The sequence below is a fragment of the Chiloscyllium punctatum genome, unplaced genomic scaffold, assembly GCF_047496795.1.
Source record: "Chiloscyllium punctatum isolate Juve2018m unplaced genomic scaffold, sChiPun1.3 scaffold_1667, whole genome shotgun sequence".
Classification (NCBI taxonomy): domain Eukaryota; kingdom Metazoa; phylum Chordata; class Chondrichthyes; order Orectolobiformes; family Hemiscylliidae; genus Chiloscyllium; species Chiloscyllium punctatum.
The window spans coordinates 1-15000 of NW_027311401.1; positions in this window are offsets into that span (position 1 = coordinate 1).

Sequence of the window (15000 nt, forward strand, 5' to 3'; positions counted from 1 at the left end):
AGGGCAGTGCGCGGGCAAGCACGTTACCGGGACTCGCAACCCCAAACGCTCGATTTCACACCACTGCCTCGGCAAAGCTGCGGCTTCTCGGCTTCACCTCGCAACGGGGGTGAACGCACAATTCGGAGGCAGGGGGGTGCCAACTCTCCCCACCCTGCCGTGCTCTCCTCTTAATTTCTTTTCGTGGTGGACGCGTCCGGGGGTGAACGGGGAAGAACCACTCGGCCTGGAGCACCAGCCCCTTATCAGGAAAGCTGGCCCGCCAAGGGACCTCCCACACCGGACGGTCCGCGCCAGATCGATCGAGGTGTGGACCGCAGCGAGGTCGCCCCTCGCACCACGCTCGCAGGTCCGGGTTGGAATCCTGGGTGACGAGCACCGCAGGGCGGCAGAGCCATCGCACTTAGCCGGGTGGCAGAGGAGGACCAGACTATTCACAGATAGCGGCCCAACGACTCCAGAGCCGGTCGTGCGGCGCGCGAGGTCTGCTCTCTTCACAAGAGGCTTTATTAGGGAGTGCTAAGGCAAGTTCTGTGCCCTCCACCCTCATCGGCAACACCCCATGGGAGCCTCCGGTCGTCAATAGACCGCCGCACCGGCCTCTGACTGACTCTCAGAATGGACGGAAAGAGCGGGTAAGCCTTTCAAAAGATTCGACCACGTGCCGAAAACTTTAGACTTCCGTGAGCTCTCCGGCTTGCACCGAGACCCGAAGTCGACGTGCGAAGCACCACAGGACCCCTTTCGCCTGCAGGTCCCGAGCCGCCTTTATTTGCTGTTACGAGCATCGTGTGCCCCATACCTGCGTGACGAGCACCGCAGGGCGGCAGAGCCATCGCACTTGGCCGGGTGGCAGAGGAGGACCCGACTATTCACAGATAGCGGCCCAACGACTCCCCAGAGCCGGTCGTGCGGCGCGCGAGGTCTGCTCTCTTCACAAGAGGCTTTATTAGGGAGTGCTAAGGCAAGGTTCTGTGCCCTCCACCCTCATCGCAACACCCATGGAGCCTCCGGTCGTCAATAGACCGCCGCACCGGCCTCTGACTGACTCTCAGAATGGACGGAAAGAGCCGGGTAAGCCTTTCAAAAGATTCGACCACGTGCCGAAAACTTTAGACTTCCGTGAGCTCTCCGGCTTGCACCGAGACCCGAAGTCGACGTGCGAAGCACCACGGGACCCCTTTCGCCTGCAGGTCCCGAGCCGCCTTTATTTGCTGTTACGAGCATCGTGTGCCCCATACCTGCGTGACGAGCACCGCAGGGCGGCAGAGCCATCGCACTTGGCGGGTGGCAGAGGAGGACCCGACTATTCACAGATAGCGGCCCAACGACTCCCAGAGCCGGTCGTGCGGCGCGCGAGGTCTGCTCTCTTCACAAGAGGCTTTATTAGGGAGTGCTAAGGCAAGGTTCTGTGCCCTCCACCCTCATCGCAACACCCATGGGAGCCTCCGGTCGTCAATAGACCGCCGCACCGGCCTCTGACTGACTCTCAGAATGGACGGAAAGAGCCGGGTAAGCCTTTCAAAAGATTCGACCACGTGCCGAAAACTTTAGACTTCCGTGAGCTCTCCGGCTTGCACCGAGACCCGAAGTCGACGTGCGAAGCACCACGGGACCCCTTTCGCCTGCAGGTCCCGAGCCGCCTTTATTTGCTGTTACGAGCATCGTGTGCCCCATACCTGCGTGACGAGCACCGCAGGGGCGGCAGAGCCATCGCACTTGGCCGGGTGGCAGAGGAGGACCAGACTATTCACAGATAGCGGCCCAACGACTCCCAGAGCCGGTCGTGCGGCGCGCGAGGTCTGCTCTCTTCACAAGAGGCTTTATTAGGGAGTGCTAAGGCAAGGTTCTGTGCCCTCCACCCTCATCGCAACACCCATGGGAGCCTCCGGTCGTCAATAGACCGCCGCACCGGCCTCTGACTGACTCTCAGAATGGACGGAAAGAGCCGGGTAAGCCTTTCAAAAGATTCGACCACGTGCCGAAAACTTTAGACTTCCGTGAGCTCTCCGGCTTGCACCGAGACCCGAAGTCGACGTGCGAAGCACCACGGGACCCCTTTCGCCTGCAGGTCCCCGAGCCGCCTTTATTTGCTGTTACGAGCATCGTGTGCCCCATACCTGCGTGACGAGCACCGCAGGGCGGCAGAGCCATCGCACTTGGCCGGGTGGCAGAGGAGGACCCGACTATTCACAGATAGCGGCCCAACGACTCCCAGAGCCGGTCGTGCGGCGCGCGAGGTCTGCTCTCTTCACAAGAGGCTTTATTAGGAGTGCTAAGGCAAGGTTCTGTGCCCCTCCACCCTCATCGCAACACCCATGGGAGCCTCCGGTCGTCAATAGACCGCCGCACCGGCCTCTGACTGACTCTCAGATGGACGGAAAGAGCCGGGTAAGCCTTTCAAAAGATTCGACCACGTGCCGAAAACTTTAGACTTCCGTGAGCTCTCCGGCTTGCACCGAGACCCGAAGTCGACGTGCTAAGCACCACGGGACCCCTTTCGCCTGCAGGTCCCGAGCCGCCTTTATTTGCTGTTACGAGCATCGTGTGCCCCATACCTGCGTGACGAGCACCGCAGGGCGGCAGAGCCATCGCACTTGGCCGGGTGGCAGAGGAGGACCAGACTATTCACAGATAGCGGCCCAACGACTCCCAGAGCCGGTCGTGCGGCGCGCGAGGTCTGCTCTCATCACAAGAGGCTTTAGGGAGTGCTCAGGCAAGGGTCAGCCCGCAGCCTTCCTGGCAACACCCAGGGGAACCAGCCACTCGCGTCTCTCGCCTTCATTTTCGACACGAGCGCCTGCGGAGGGCCACCACCCCCTCCGATTGTCAAGAGACCCTCCGCACCCGGCCTCTGACTTACTCTCAGAATGGACGGAAAGAGCCGGGTAAGCCTTTGAAAAGATTCGACCACGTGCCGAAAACTTTAGACTTCCGTGAGCTCTCCGGCTTGCACCGAGACCCGAAGTCGACGTGCTTAGCACCACGGGACCCCTTTCGCCTGCAGGTCCCGAGCCGCCTTTTATTTTTGTTACGAGTATCGTGTTCCCAAACCTGGGTGACGAGCACCGCAGGGCGCAGAGCCATCGCGCTTGTCCGGGTGGCAGAGGAGGACCAGACTATTCACAAATAGCGGGCCCAACGACTCCCAGAGCCGGTCGTGCGGCAGGCGAGGTCTGCTCTCATCACAAGAGGCTTTAGGGAGTGCTCAGGCAACGGTCAGCCCGCAGCCTTCTTGGCAACACCCAAGGGAACCAGGCCACTCGCGTCTCTCGCCTTCATTTTGGACACGAGCGCCTGTGGAGGGACGGCCGGAGTCAACGTGGGGTTTGCCCGCCCTCCAATAGTGTCAAAAGACCGCCGCACAAGTCTCTGACTGACTCTTAGAACAGACAGAAAGAGTTTGTCAAATCTGTCAAAAAATTGACAAAGTGTCAAAAATTCGACTTCCAAGAGCTCTCCGGCATGCACTCATACCTGTCATTAAAGTGCTATGCCCGTGGAACCGTTTTTCGGATGCCTTTCAGAACGGTCCCGCGCCGCCATTTTGTTCTAAAAATCGTGTTCCCATATATCTCCGGGGTACCCCGCCAACCTCACTGCGGAAAAACTACAAGTGGCACTGAATGGGTCTGAATTCCAAATTTGACTGCATCGGTCTGGAACTCGGTCCGGTCAAAACCGTTTGGATTTTTCTCGGTCCGGACTTCCGCGACAGACAAAGTTAAAGTTTTCGGGCTGCAGGCACAAAACGACAGCTGGCCATTTGCCGGGCTCAATTCACCCAATTCCTCCGGCACTTCGGAGCACATGTTCGGTGTAAGTTTGCGAATCTTTCCCGATGCTGCAGCATTTTCCTCCGCTGACACTTAGATATTTTCACACTTTGCTGAAAATTTTTCTAAGTGTTTTTTTCCAAGTTTTCCTGGTTACTGATTTCTTCTTTTTAAACATTTTTCTAAGTTTTTCTGGTTACTGATTTCTTCTTTTTAAACATTTTTCGCAGTTTGTCTGGTTACTGATTTCTTCTTTTTAAACATTTTTCGCCGTTTTTCTGGTTACTGATTTCTTCTTTTTAAACATTTTTCGCCGTTTTTCTGGTTACTGATTTCTTCTTTTTAAACATTTTTCTAAGTTTTTCTGGTTACTCATTTCTTCTTTTTAAACATTTTTCTAAGTTTTTCTGGTTACTGATTTCTTCTTTTTAAACGTTTTTCTGGTTACTCATTTCTTCTTTTTAAACATTTTTCTAAGTTTTTCTGGTTACTCACTTCTTCTTTTTAAACATTTTTCGCCGTTTTTCTGGTTACTGATTTCTTCTTTTTAAACATTTTTCTAAGTTTTTCTGGTTACTCATTTCTTCTTTTTAAACATTTTTCTAAGTTTTTCTGGTTACTCATTTCTTCTTTTTAAACATTTTTCTAAGTTTTCTGGTTACTGATTTCTTCTTTTTAAACATTTTTCTAAGTTTTTCTGGTTACTGATTTCTTCTTTTTAAACATTTTTCTAAGTTTTCCTGGTTACTCATTTCTTCTTTTTAAACATTTTTCTAAGTTTTCCTGGTTACTCATTTCTTCTTTTTAAACATTTTTCTAAGTTTTCCTGGTTACTGATTTCTTCTTTTTAAACATTTTTCGCAGTTTTTCTGGTTACTGATTTCTTCTTTTTAAACATTTTTTCGCAGTTTGTCTGGTTACTGATTTCTTCTTTTTAAACATTTTTCGCCGTTTTTCTGGTTACTGATTTCTTCTTTTTAAACATTTTTCGCCGTTTTTCTGGTTACTGATTTCTTCTTTTTAAGCATTTTTCTAAGTTTTTCTGGTTACTCATTTCTTCTTTTTAAACATTTTTCTAAGTTTTTCTGGTTACTGATTTCTTCTTTTAAACATTTTTCTAAGTTTTTCTGGTTACTCATTTCTTCTTTTTAAACATTTTCTAAGTTTTCTGGTTACTCACTTCTTCTTTTTAAACATTTTTCTAAGTTTTTCTGGTTACTGATTTCTTCTTTTTAAACATTTTTCGCCGTTTTTTCTGGTTACTGATTTCTTCTTTTTAAACATTTTTCTAAGTTTTTCTGGTTACTCATTTCTTCTTTTAAACATTTTTCTAAGTTTTTCTGGTTACTGATTTCTTCTTTTTAAACATTTTTCTAAGTTTTCCTGGTTACTGATTTCTTCTTTTTAAACATTTTTCGCAGTTTTTCTGGTTACTGATTTCTTCTTTTTAAACATTTTTCTAAGTTTTCCTGGTTACTGATTTCTTCTTTTTAAACATTTTTCGCAGTTTTTCTGGTTACTGATTTCTTCTTTTTAAACATTTTTCTAAGTTTTTCTGGTTACTGATTTCTTCTTTTTAAACATTTTTCTAAGTTTTTCTGGTTACTCACTTTCTTCTTTTTAAACATTTTTCTAAGTTTTCCTGGTTACTGATTTCTTCTTTTTAAACATTTTTCGCAGTTTGTCTGGTTACTGATTTCTTCTTTTTAAACATTTTTCGCAGTTTTTCTGGTTACTGATTTCTTCTTTTTAAACATTTTTCTAAGTTTTTCTGGTTACTCACTTCTTCTTTTATAACATTTTTCTAAGTTTTCCCTGGTTACTGATTTCTTCTTTTTAAACATTTTTCTAAGTTTTCCTGGTTACTGATTTCTTCTTTTTAAACATTTTTCTAAGTTTTCCTGGTTACTGATTTCTTCTTTTTAAACATTTTTCTAAGTTTTTCTGGTTACTCATTTCTTCTTTTTAAACATTTTTCGCAGTTTTTCTGGTTACTGATTTCTTCTTTTTAAACATTTTCCTAAGTTTTCCTGGTTACTGATTTCTTCTTTTTAAACATTTTTCTAAGTTTTCCTGGTTACTCATTTCTTCTTTTTGATCATTTTTCTAAGTTTTCCTGGTTACTGATTTCTTCGTTTTGAACATTTTTCTAAGTTTTCCTGGTTACTCACTTCTTCTTTTCAAACATTTTTCTTCGTTTTTCTGTTTACTCATTTAGCACATTCAGGCACTTTCCCATCATTTCCTCGTTCCCGATTTCACCCTTTAAAACGCTTTCGGGCATTTCCCTAAGTTTTGCGGTTCACTCGTTGGGACTCACTGACACCTTCTCTAGCTTCCCTGCTCACTTTTTTCGTACTGTTGAGAAAATTCGAACCCTTTCCTTAACTATGCGGTTACTGACTTCACCGCTTCAGACCCTTGTCCCCGTAATGAAAGATACCATTTCCCACCGTGGGAAATGCACGAAAATCGGACTGAACACGGGGGAGGCTCCCCCCTCGAAGGCGAGACCGTCGGCAGAACCGCCGGGTCAAACCCGGCCGAGCTACCCGGCTTACAAGTCTCAAAGTCGGTATGAGCAGTCACGTCCACCCCCATTCCTTTTGGACCACTTCCCACGGTTCCAAATGCATGAAAATCGGCCTGTACACGGGGGAGGCACCCCGCCTCGAAGACGAGACCGTCGGCAGTAACCGCCGGGTCAAACCCGGCTGAGCTACCCGGCTCGGAAGCGCCAAAGTCGGGTTGAGCAGTCACATTCACTCCCATCGACGTTTGGACCACTTCCCACGGTTCGAAATGCACGGAAATCGGCCTGTACACGGGGAGGCACCCGCCTCGAAGAGGAGACTGTCGGCAGAACCGCCGGGTCAAACCCGGCTGTGCTAACCGGCTCGGAAGCGCCAAAGTCGGGTTGAGCAGTCACATTCACTCCCATCCCCTTTTGGGCAACTTCCCACGGTTGGAAATGCATGGAAATCGGACTGAACACGGGGGAGGCTCCCCCCTCGAAGGCGAGACCGTCCGGCAGAACCGCAGGATCAAACCCGGCTGAGCTACCCGGCTTACAAGTCTCAAAGTCGGTATGAGCAGACACGTCCACCCCCATTCCCTTTTGGACCACTTCCCACGGTTCGAAATGCATGAAAATCGGCCTGTATACGGGGGAGGCACCCGCCTCGAAGACGAGACCGTCGGCAGACCCGCCGGGTCAAACCCGGCTGAGCTACCCGGCTCGGAAGCGCCAAAGTCGGGTTGAGCAGTCACATTCACTCCCATCCCCTTTTGGACCACTTCCCACGGTTCGAAATGCACGAAAATCGGCCTGTACACGGGGGAGGCACCCGCCTCGAAGACGAGACCGTCGGCAGAACCGCCGGAACAAACCCGGCTGAGCTACCCGGCTTACAAGTCTCAAAGTCGGTATGAGCAGACACGTCCACCCCCATTCCCTTTTGGACCACTTCCCACGGTTCGAAATGCATGAAAATCGGCCTGTATACGGGGGAGGCACCCGCCTCGAAGACGAGACCGTCGGCAGACCCGCCGGGTCAAACCCGGCTGAGCTACCCGGCTCGGAAGCGCCAAAGTCGGGTTGAGCAGTCACATTCACTCCCATCCCCTTTTGAACCTCTTCCCACCGTTGGAAATGCACGAAAATCGGCCTGTACACGGGGGAGGCTCCCCCCTCGAAGGCGAGACCGTCGGCAGAACCGCCGGGTCAAACCCGGCTGAGCTACCCGGCTTACAAGTCTCGAAGTCGGGTTGAGCAGTCACATTCACTCCCATCGACTTTTGGGCAACTTCCCACCGTTGCAAATGCATGAAAATCGGCCTGTACACGGGGGAGGCACCCGCCTCGAAGTCGAGACCGTCGGCAGAACCGCCGGGTCCAACCCGGCTGAGCTACCCGGCTTACAAGTCTCAAAGCCGGGTTGGGCAGTCACGTTCACCCCCATTCCCTTTTGGATCACTTCCCACGGTTCGAAATGCACGAAAACCGGCCTGTACACGGGGGAGGGTCCGCCCTCGAAGGCGAGACCGTCGGCAGAACCGCCGGGTCAAACCTGGCTGAGCTACCCGGCTTACAAGTCTCAAAGTCGGGTTGAGCAGTCACGTTCACTCCCATCGACTTTTAGACCACTTCCCACGGTTCGAAATGCACGAAAATCGGCCTGTACACGGGGGAGGCACCCGCCTCGAAGACGAGACCGTCGGCAGAACCGCCGGGTCAAACCCGGCCGAGCTACCCGGGTTAGAAGCCTCAGAGTCGGGTTGAGCAGTCACGTTCACTCCCATCGACTTTTAGACCACTTCCCACGGTTGGAAATGCACGAAAATCGGCCTGTACACGGGGGTGGCATCCGCCTCGAAGACGAGACCGTCGGCAGAACCGCCGGGTCAAACCCGGCTGAGCTACCCGGCTTACAAGTCTCAAAGTCGGGTTGAGCAGTCACATTCACTCCCATCGACTTTTGGGCAACTTCCCACGGTTCGAAATGCACAAGATTCGGCCTGAACACGGGGGACGCTCCCCCCTCGAAGGCGAGACCGTCGGCAGACCCGCCGGGTCAAACCCGGCTGAGCTACCCGGCTCGGAAGCGCCAAAGTCGGTATGAGCAGTCACGTTCACTCCCATCCCCTTTTGGACCGCTTCCCACGGTACGAAATGCATGAAAATCGGCCTGTACACGGGGGAGGCACCCGCCTCGAAGACGAGACCGTCGGCAGAACCGCCGGGTCAAACCCGGCTGAGCTACCCGGCTTACAAGTCTCAAAGTCGGGTTGAGCAGTCACATTCACTCCCATCGACTTTTGGGCAACTTCCCACGGTTCGAAATGCACAAAATTCGGCCTGAACACGGGGGACGCTCCCCCCTCGAAGGCGAGACCGTCGGCAGAACCGCCGGGTCAAACCCGGCTGAGCTACCCGGCTTAAAAGTCTCAAAGTCGGTATGAGCAGTCACATTCACCCCCATTCCCTTTTGGACCACTTCCCACGGTTGGAAATGCATGAAAATCGGCCTGGACACGGGGGAGGCTCCCCCCTCGATGACGAGACCGTCGGCAGAACCGCCGGAACAAACCCGGCTGAGCTACCCGGCTTACAAGTCTCAAAGTCGGTATGAGCAGACACGTCCACCCCCATTCCCTTTTGGACCACTTCCCACCGTTGGAAATGCACGAAAATCGGCCTGTACACGGGGGAGGCACCGGCCTCGAAGACGAGACCGTCGGCAGAACCGCCGGATCAAACCCGGCCGAGCTACCCGGGTTAGAAGCCTCAGAGTCGGGTTGAGCAGTCACATTCACTCCCATCCCCTTTTGAACCTCTTCCCACCGTTGGAAATGCACGAAAATCGGCCTGTACACGGGGGAGGCTCCCCCCTCGAAGGCGAGACCGTCGGCAGAACCGCCGGGTCAAACCCGGCTGAGCTACCCGGCTTAAAAGTCTCAAAGTCGGGTTGAGCAGTCACATTCACTCCCATCGACTTTTGGGCAACTTCCCACCGTTGCAAATGCATGAAAATCGGCCTGTACACGGGGGAGGCTCCGCCCTCGAAGGCGAGACCGACGGCAGAACCGCCGGGTCAAACCCGGCCGGGCTACCCGGGTTAGAAGCCTCAGAGTCGGGTTGAGCAGTCGCATTCACCCCCATCCCCTTTTGAACCTCTTCCCACCGTTGGAAATGCACGAAAATCGGCCTGTACACGGGGGAGGCACCGGCCTCGAAGACGAGACCGTCGGCAGAACCGCCGGATCAAACCCGGCCGAGCTACCCGGGTTAGAAGCCTCAGAGTCGGGTTGAGCAGTCACATTCACTCCCATCCCCTTTTGAACCTCTTCCCACCGTTGGAAATGCACGGAAATCGGCCTGTACACGGGGGAGGCTCCCCCCTCGAAGGCGAGACCGTCGGCAGAACCGCCGGGTCAAACCCGGCTGAGCTACCCGGCTTACAAGTCTCAAAGTCGGTATGAGCAGACACGTCCACCCCCATTCCCTTTTGGACCACTTCCCACCGTTGGAAATGCACGAAAATCGGCCTGTACACGGGGGAGGCACCGGCCTCGAAGACGAGACCGTCGGCAGAACCGCCGGATCAAACCCGGCCGAGCTACCCGGGTTAGAAGCCTCAGAGTCGGGTTGAGCAGTCACATTCACTCCCATCCCCTTTTGAACCTCTTCCCACCGTTGGAAATGCACGAAAATCGGCCTGTACACGGGGGAGGCTCCCCCCTCGAAGGCGAGACCGTCGGCAGAACCGCCGGGTCAAACCCGGCTGAGCTACCCGGCTTAAAAGTCTCAAAGTCGGGTTGAGCAGTCACATTCACTCCCATCGACTTTTGGGCAACTTCCCACCGTTGCAAATGCATGAAAATCGGCCTGTACACGGGGGAGGCTCCGCCCTCGAAGGCGAGACCGACGGCAGAACCGCCGGGTCAAACCCGGCCGGGCTACCCGGCTCGGAAGCGCCAAAGTCGGGTTGAGCAGTCACATTCACCCCCATCCCCTTTTGGGCCACTTCCCACGGTTCGAAATGCATGAAAATCGGCCTGTACACGGGGGACGCTCCCCCCTCGAAGGCGAGGCAGTCGGCAGAACCGCCGGGTCAAACCCGGCTGAGCTACCCGGGTTAGATGCCTCAAAGTCGGGTTGAGCAGTCACATTCACCCCCATCCCCTTTCGGCCCCCTTCCCACGGTTGGAAATGCATGAAAATCGGCCTGTACACGGTGGGCGCTCCCCCCTCGAAGGTGAGACCTTCGGCAGAACCGCCGGGTCAAATCCTGCCGAGCTACCCGCGTTAGAGGTCTCAATGTCGGCTTCAGCAGTCACATTCAATCCCATTCCCGTTTGGACCTCTTCCCGCCGATGGAAATGCACAAAATTCGGCCTGAACACGCGGGGCGCTCCCCCCTCGAAGGCGAGACCGTCGCCAGAACCGCCGGGTCAAATCCGGCTGAGCTACCCGCGTTACAGGTCTCAAAGTCGGGTTGAGCAGTCACGTTCACCCCCATCCCCTTTCGGACCCCTTCCCACGGTTGGAAATGCATGAAAATCGGCCTGTACACGGTGGGCGCTCCCCCCTCGAAGGTGAGACCTTCGGCAGAACCGCCGGGTCAAATCCGGCCGAGCTACCCGCGTTAGAGGTCTCAATGTCGGCTTCAGCAGTCACATTCAATCCCATTCCCGTTTGGACCTCTTCCCGCCGATGGAAATGCACAAAATTCGGCCTGAACACGCGGGACGCTCCCCCCTCGAAGGTGAGACCTTCGGCAGAACCGCCGGGTCAAATCCGGCCGAGCTACCCGCGTTAGAGGTCTCAATGTCGGCTTCAGCAGTCACATTCAATCCCATTCCCGTTTGGACCTCTTCCCGCCGATGGAAATGCACAAAATTCGGCCTGAACACGCGGGACGCTCCCCCCTCGAAGGCGAGACCGTCGCCAGAACCGCCGGGTCAAATCCGGCTGAGCTACCCGCGTTACAGGTCTCAAAGTCGGGTTGAGCAGTCACGTTCACCCCCATCCCCTTTCGGACCCCTTCCCACGGTTGGAAATGCATGAAAATCGGCCTGTACACGGTGGGCGCTCCCCCCTCGAAGGTGAGACCTTCGGCAGAACCGCCGGGTCAAATCCGGCCGAGCTACCCGCGTTAGAGGTCTCAATGTCGGCTTCAGCAGTCACATTCAATCCCATTCCCGTTTGGACCTCTTCCCGCCGATGGAAATGCACAAAATTCGGCCTGAACACGCGGGACGCTCCCCCCTCGAAGGTGAGACCTTCGGCAGAACCGCCGGGTCAAATCCGGCCGAGCTACCCGCGTTAGAGGTCTCAATGTCGGCTTCAGCAGTCACATTCAATCCCATTCCCGTTTGGACCTCTTCCCGCCGATGGAAATGCACAAAATTCGGCCTGAACACGCGGGACGCTCCCCCCTCGAAGGCGAGACCGTCGCCAGAACCGCCGGGTCAAATCCGGCTGAGCTACCCGCGTTAGAGGTCTCAAAGTCGGGTTGAGCAGTCACGTTCACCCCCATCCCCTTTCGGACCCCTTCCCACGGTTGGAAATGCATGAAAATCGGCCTGTACACGGTGGGCGCTCCCCCCTCGAAGCTGAGACCTTCGGCAGAACCGCCGGGTCAAATCCGGCCGAGCTACCCGCGTTAGAGGTCTCAATGTCGGCTTCAGCAGTCACATTCAATCCCATTCCCGTTTGGACCTCTTCCCGCCGATGGAAATGCACAAAACTCGGCCTGAACACGCGGGACGCTCCCCCCTCGAAGGTGAGACCTTCGGCAGACCCGCCGGGTCAAATCCGGCCGAGCTACCCGCGTTAGAGGTCTCAATGTCGGCTTCAGCAGTCACATTCAATCCCATTCCCGTTTGGACCTCTTCCCGCCGATGGAAATGCACAAAATTCGGCCTGAACACGCGGGACGCTCCCCCCTCGAAGGCGAGACCGTCGCCAGAACCGCCGGGTCAAATCCGGCCGAGCTACCCGCGTTAGAGGTCTCAATGTCGGCTTCAGCAGTCACATTCAATCCCATTCCCTTTTGGAACACTTCCCGCCGTTAACAATGCACGATATTCGGCCTGAACACGCGGGACGCTCCCCCCTCGAAGGTGAGACCTTCGGCAGAACCGCCGGGTCAAATCCGGCCGAGCTACCCGCGTTAGAGGTCTCAATGTCGGCTTCAGCAGTCACATTCAATCCCATTCCCGTTTGGACCTCTTCCCGCCGATGGAAATGCACAAAATTCGGCCTGAACACGCGGGACGCTCCCCCCTCGAAGGCGAGACCGTCGCCAGAACCGCCGGGTCAAATCCGGCCGAGCTACCCGCGTTAGAGGTCTCAATGTCGGCTTCAGCAGTCACATTCAATCCCATTCACGTTTGGAACACTTCCCGCCGTTAACAATGCACGATATTCGGCCTGAACACGCGGGACGCTCCCCCCTCGAAGGTGAGACCTTCGGCAGAACCGCCGGGTCAAATCCTGCCGAGCTACCCGCGTTAGAGGTCTCAATGTCGGCTTCAGCAGTCACATTCAATCCCATTCCCGTTTGGACCTCTTCCCGCCGATGGAAATGCACAAAATTCGGCCTGAACACGCGGGGCGCTCCCCCCTCGAAGGCGAGACCGTCGCCAGAACCGCCGGGTCAAATCCGGCTGAGCTACCCGCGTTACAGGTCTCAAAGTCGGCTTCAGCAGTCACATTCAATCCCATTCCCTTTTGGAACACTTCCCGCCGTTAACAATGCACGATATTCGGACTGAACACGGGGGCCGGTCCGCCCTCGAAGTCAACACCGTCCGCAGAACCGCCGGGGCAAATCCGGCTGAGCTACCCCGCCCCCGAACACTCAAAGTCCCTCTGAAGCCTTGCATTCGCCTCCTTGGAAAATTGACGTCAAACATTACCAAAATCGGGGGCACGAGCACTAAAGCTAAGTCTCACCCTTTCCCTATCCCTAACCAGGAACCGAACGCCCACCCTCAGCCTCACACCAACGCCGGTGCCACTCCAGACAGACACACCCTTCAAAACCACACCCATCCGGCCATGCAACTCAAAAAGGGTCCAAATTCAGAAACACCCCCTTCAAAAGGCACTCCATCCTCGGCCACACCACCGGGACATGCTCCCCTCGGCGATAATTAAGCCCCCACCACTATTTGAAGCCAACCGCAGCCGCAACTCGAACGGAGAAATCAGTAACCAATTCAAAAATGCGCTTGGTTACTGATTTCTACTGAGCCGAAAAAATTCTAAGTGTCGGTGGTTACTGATTTATACCAACCCGAAAAAATTCTAAGTGTCAGTGGTTACTGATTTATACCAACCCGAAAATATTCTAAGTGTCAGTGGTTACTGATTTATACCAACCCGAAAAAATTCTAAGTGTCAGTGGTTACTGATTTATACCAAGTCGAAAAAATTCTAAGTGTCAGTGGTTACTGATTTATACCAACCCGAAAATATTCTAAGTGTCAGTGGTTACTGATTTATACCAACTCGAAAAAATTCTAAGTGTCAGTGGTTACTGATTTATACCGACCCGAAAAAATTCTAAGTGTCAGTGGTTACTGATTTATACCAACTCGAAAATATTCTAAGTGTCGGTGGTTACTGATTTATACCAACCCGAAAAAATTCTAAGTGTCAGTGGTTACTGATTTATACCAACTCGAAAAAATTCTAAGTGTCGGTGGTTACTGATTTATACCAACTCGAAAATATTCTAAGTGTCGGTGGTTACTGATTTATACCTACCCGAAAATATTCTAAGTGTCAGTGGTTACTGATTTATACCAAGTCGAAAATATTCTAAGTGTCAGTGGTTACTGATTTATACCAACTCGAAAAAATTCTAAGTGTCAGTGGTTACTGATTTATACCAACTCGAAAATATTCTAAGTGTCGGTGGTTACTGATTTATACCAACCCGAAAATATTCTAAGTGTCAGTGGTTACTGATTTATACCAACTCGAAAAAATTCTAAGTGTCGGTGGTTACTGATTTATACCAACTCGAAAATATTCTAAGTGTCGGTGGTTACTGATTTATACCAACCCGAAAATATTCTAAGTGTCAGTGGTTACTGATTTATACCAAGTCGAAAATATTCTAAGTGTCAGTGGTTACTGATTTATACCAACTCGAAAATATTCTAAGTGTCGGTGGTTACTGATTTATACCAACCCGAAAATATTCTAAGTGTCAGTGGTTACTGATTTATACCAACTCGAAAAAATTCTAAGTGTCAGTGGTTACTGATTTATACCAACTCGAAAATATTCTAAGTGTCGGTGGTTACTGATTTATACCAACCCGAAAATATTCTAAGTGTCAGTGGTTACTGATTTGTACCGACCCGAAAAAATTCTAAGTGTCAGTGGTTACTGATTTATACCAACCCGAAAATATTCTAAGTGTCGGTGGTTACTGATTTATACCAACCCGAAAATATTCTAAGTGTCAGTGGTTACTGATTTATACCAACTCGAAAAAATTCTAAGTGTCAGTGGTTACTGATTTATACCAACTCGAAAATATTCTAAGTGTCGGTGGTTACTGATTTATACCAACCCGAAAATATTCTAAGTGTCAGTGGTTACTGATTTGTACCGACCCGAAAAAATTCTAAGTGTCAGTGGTTACTGATTTATACCAACCCGAAAATATTCTAAGTGTCAGTGGTTACTGATTTGTACCGA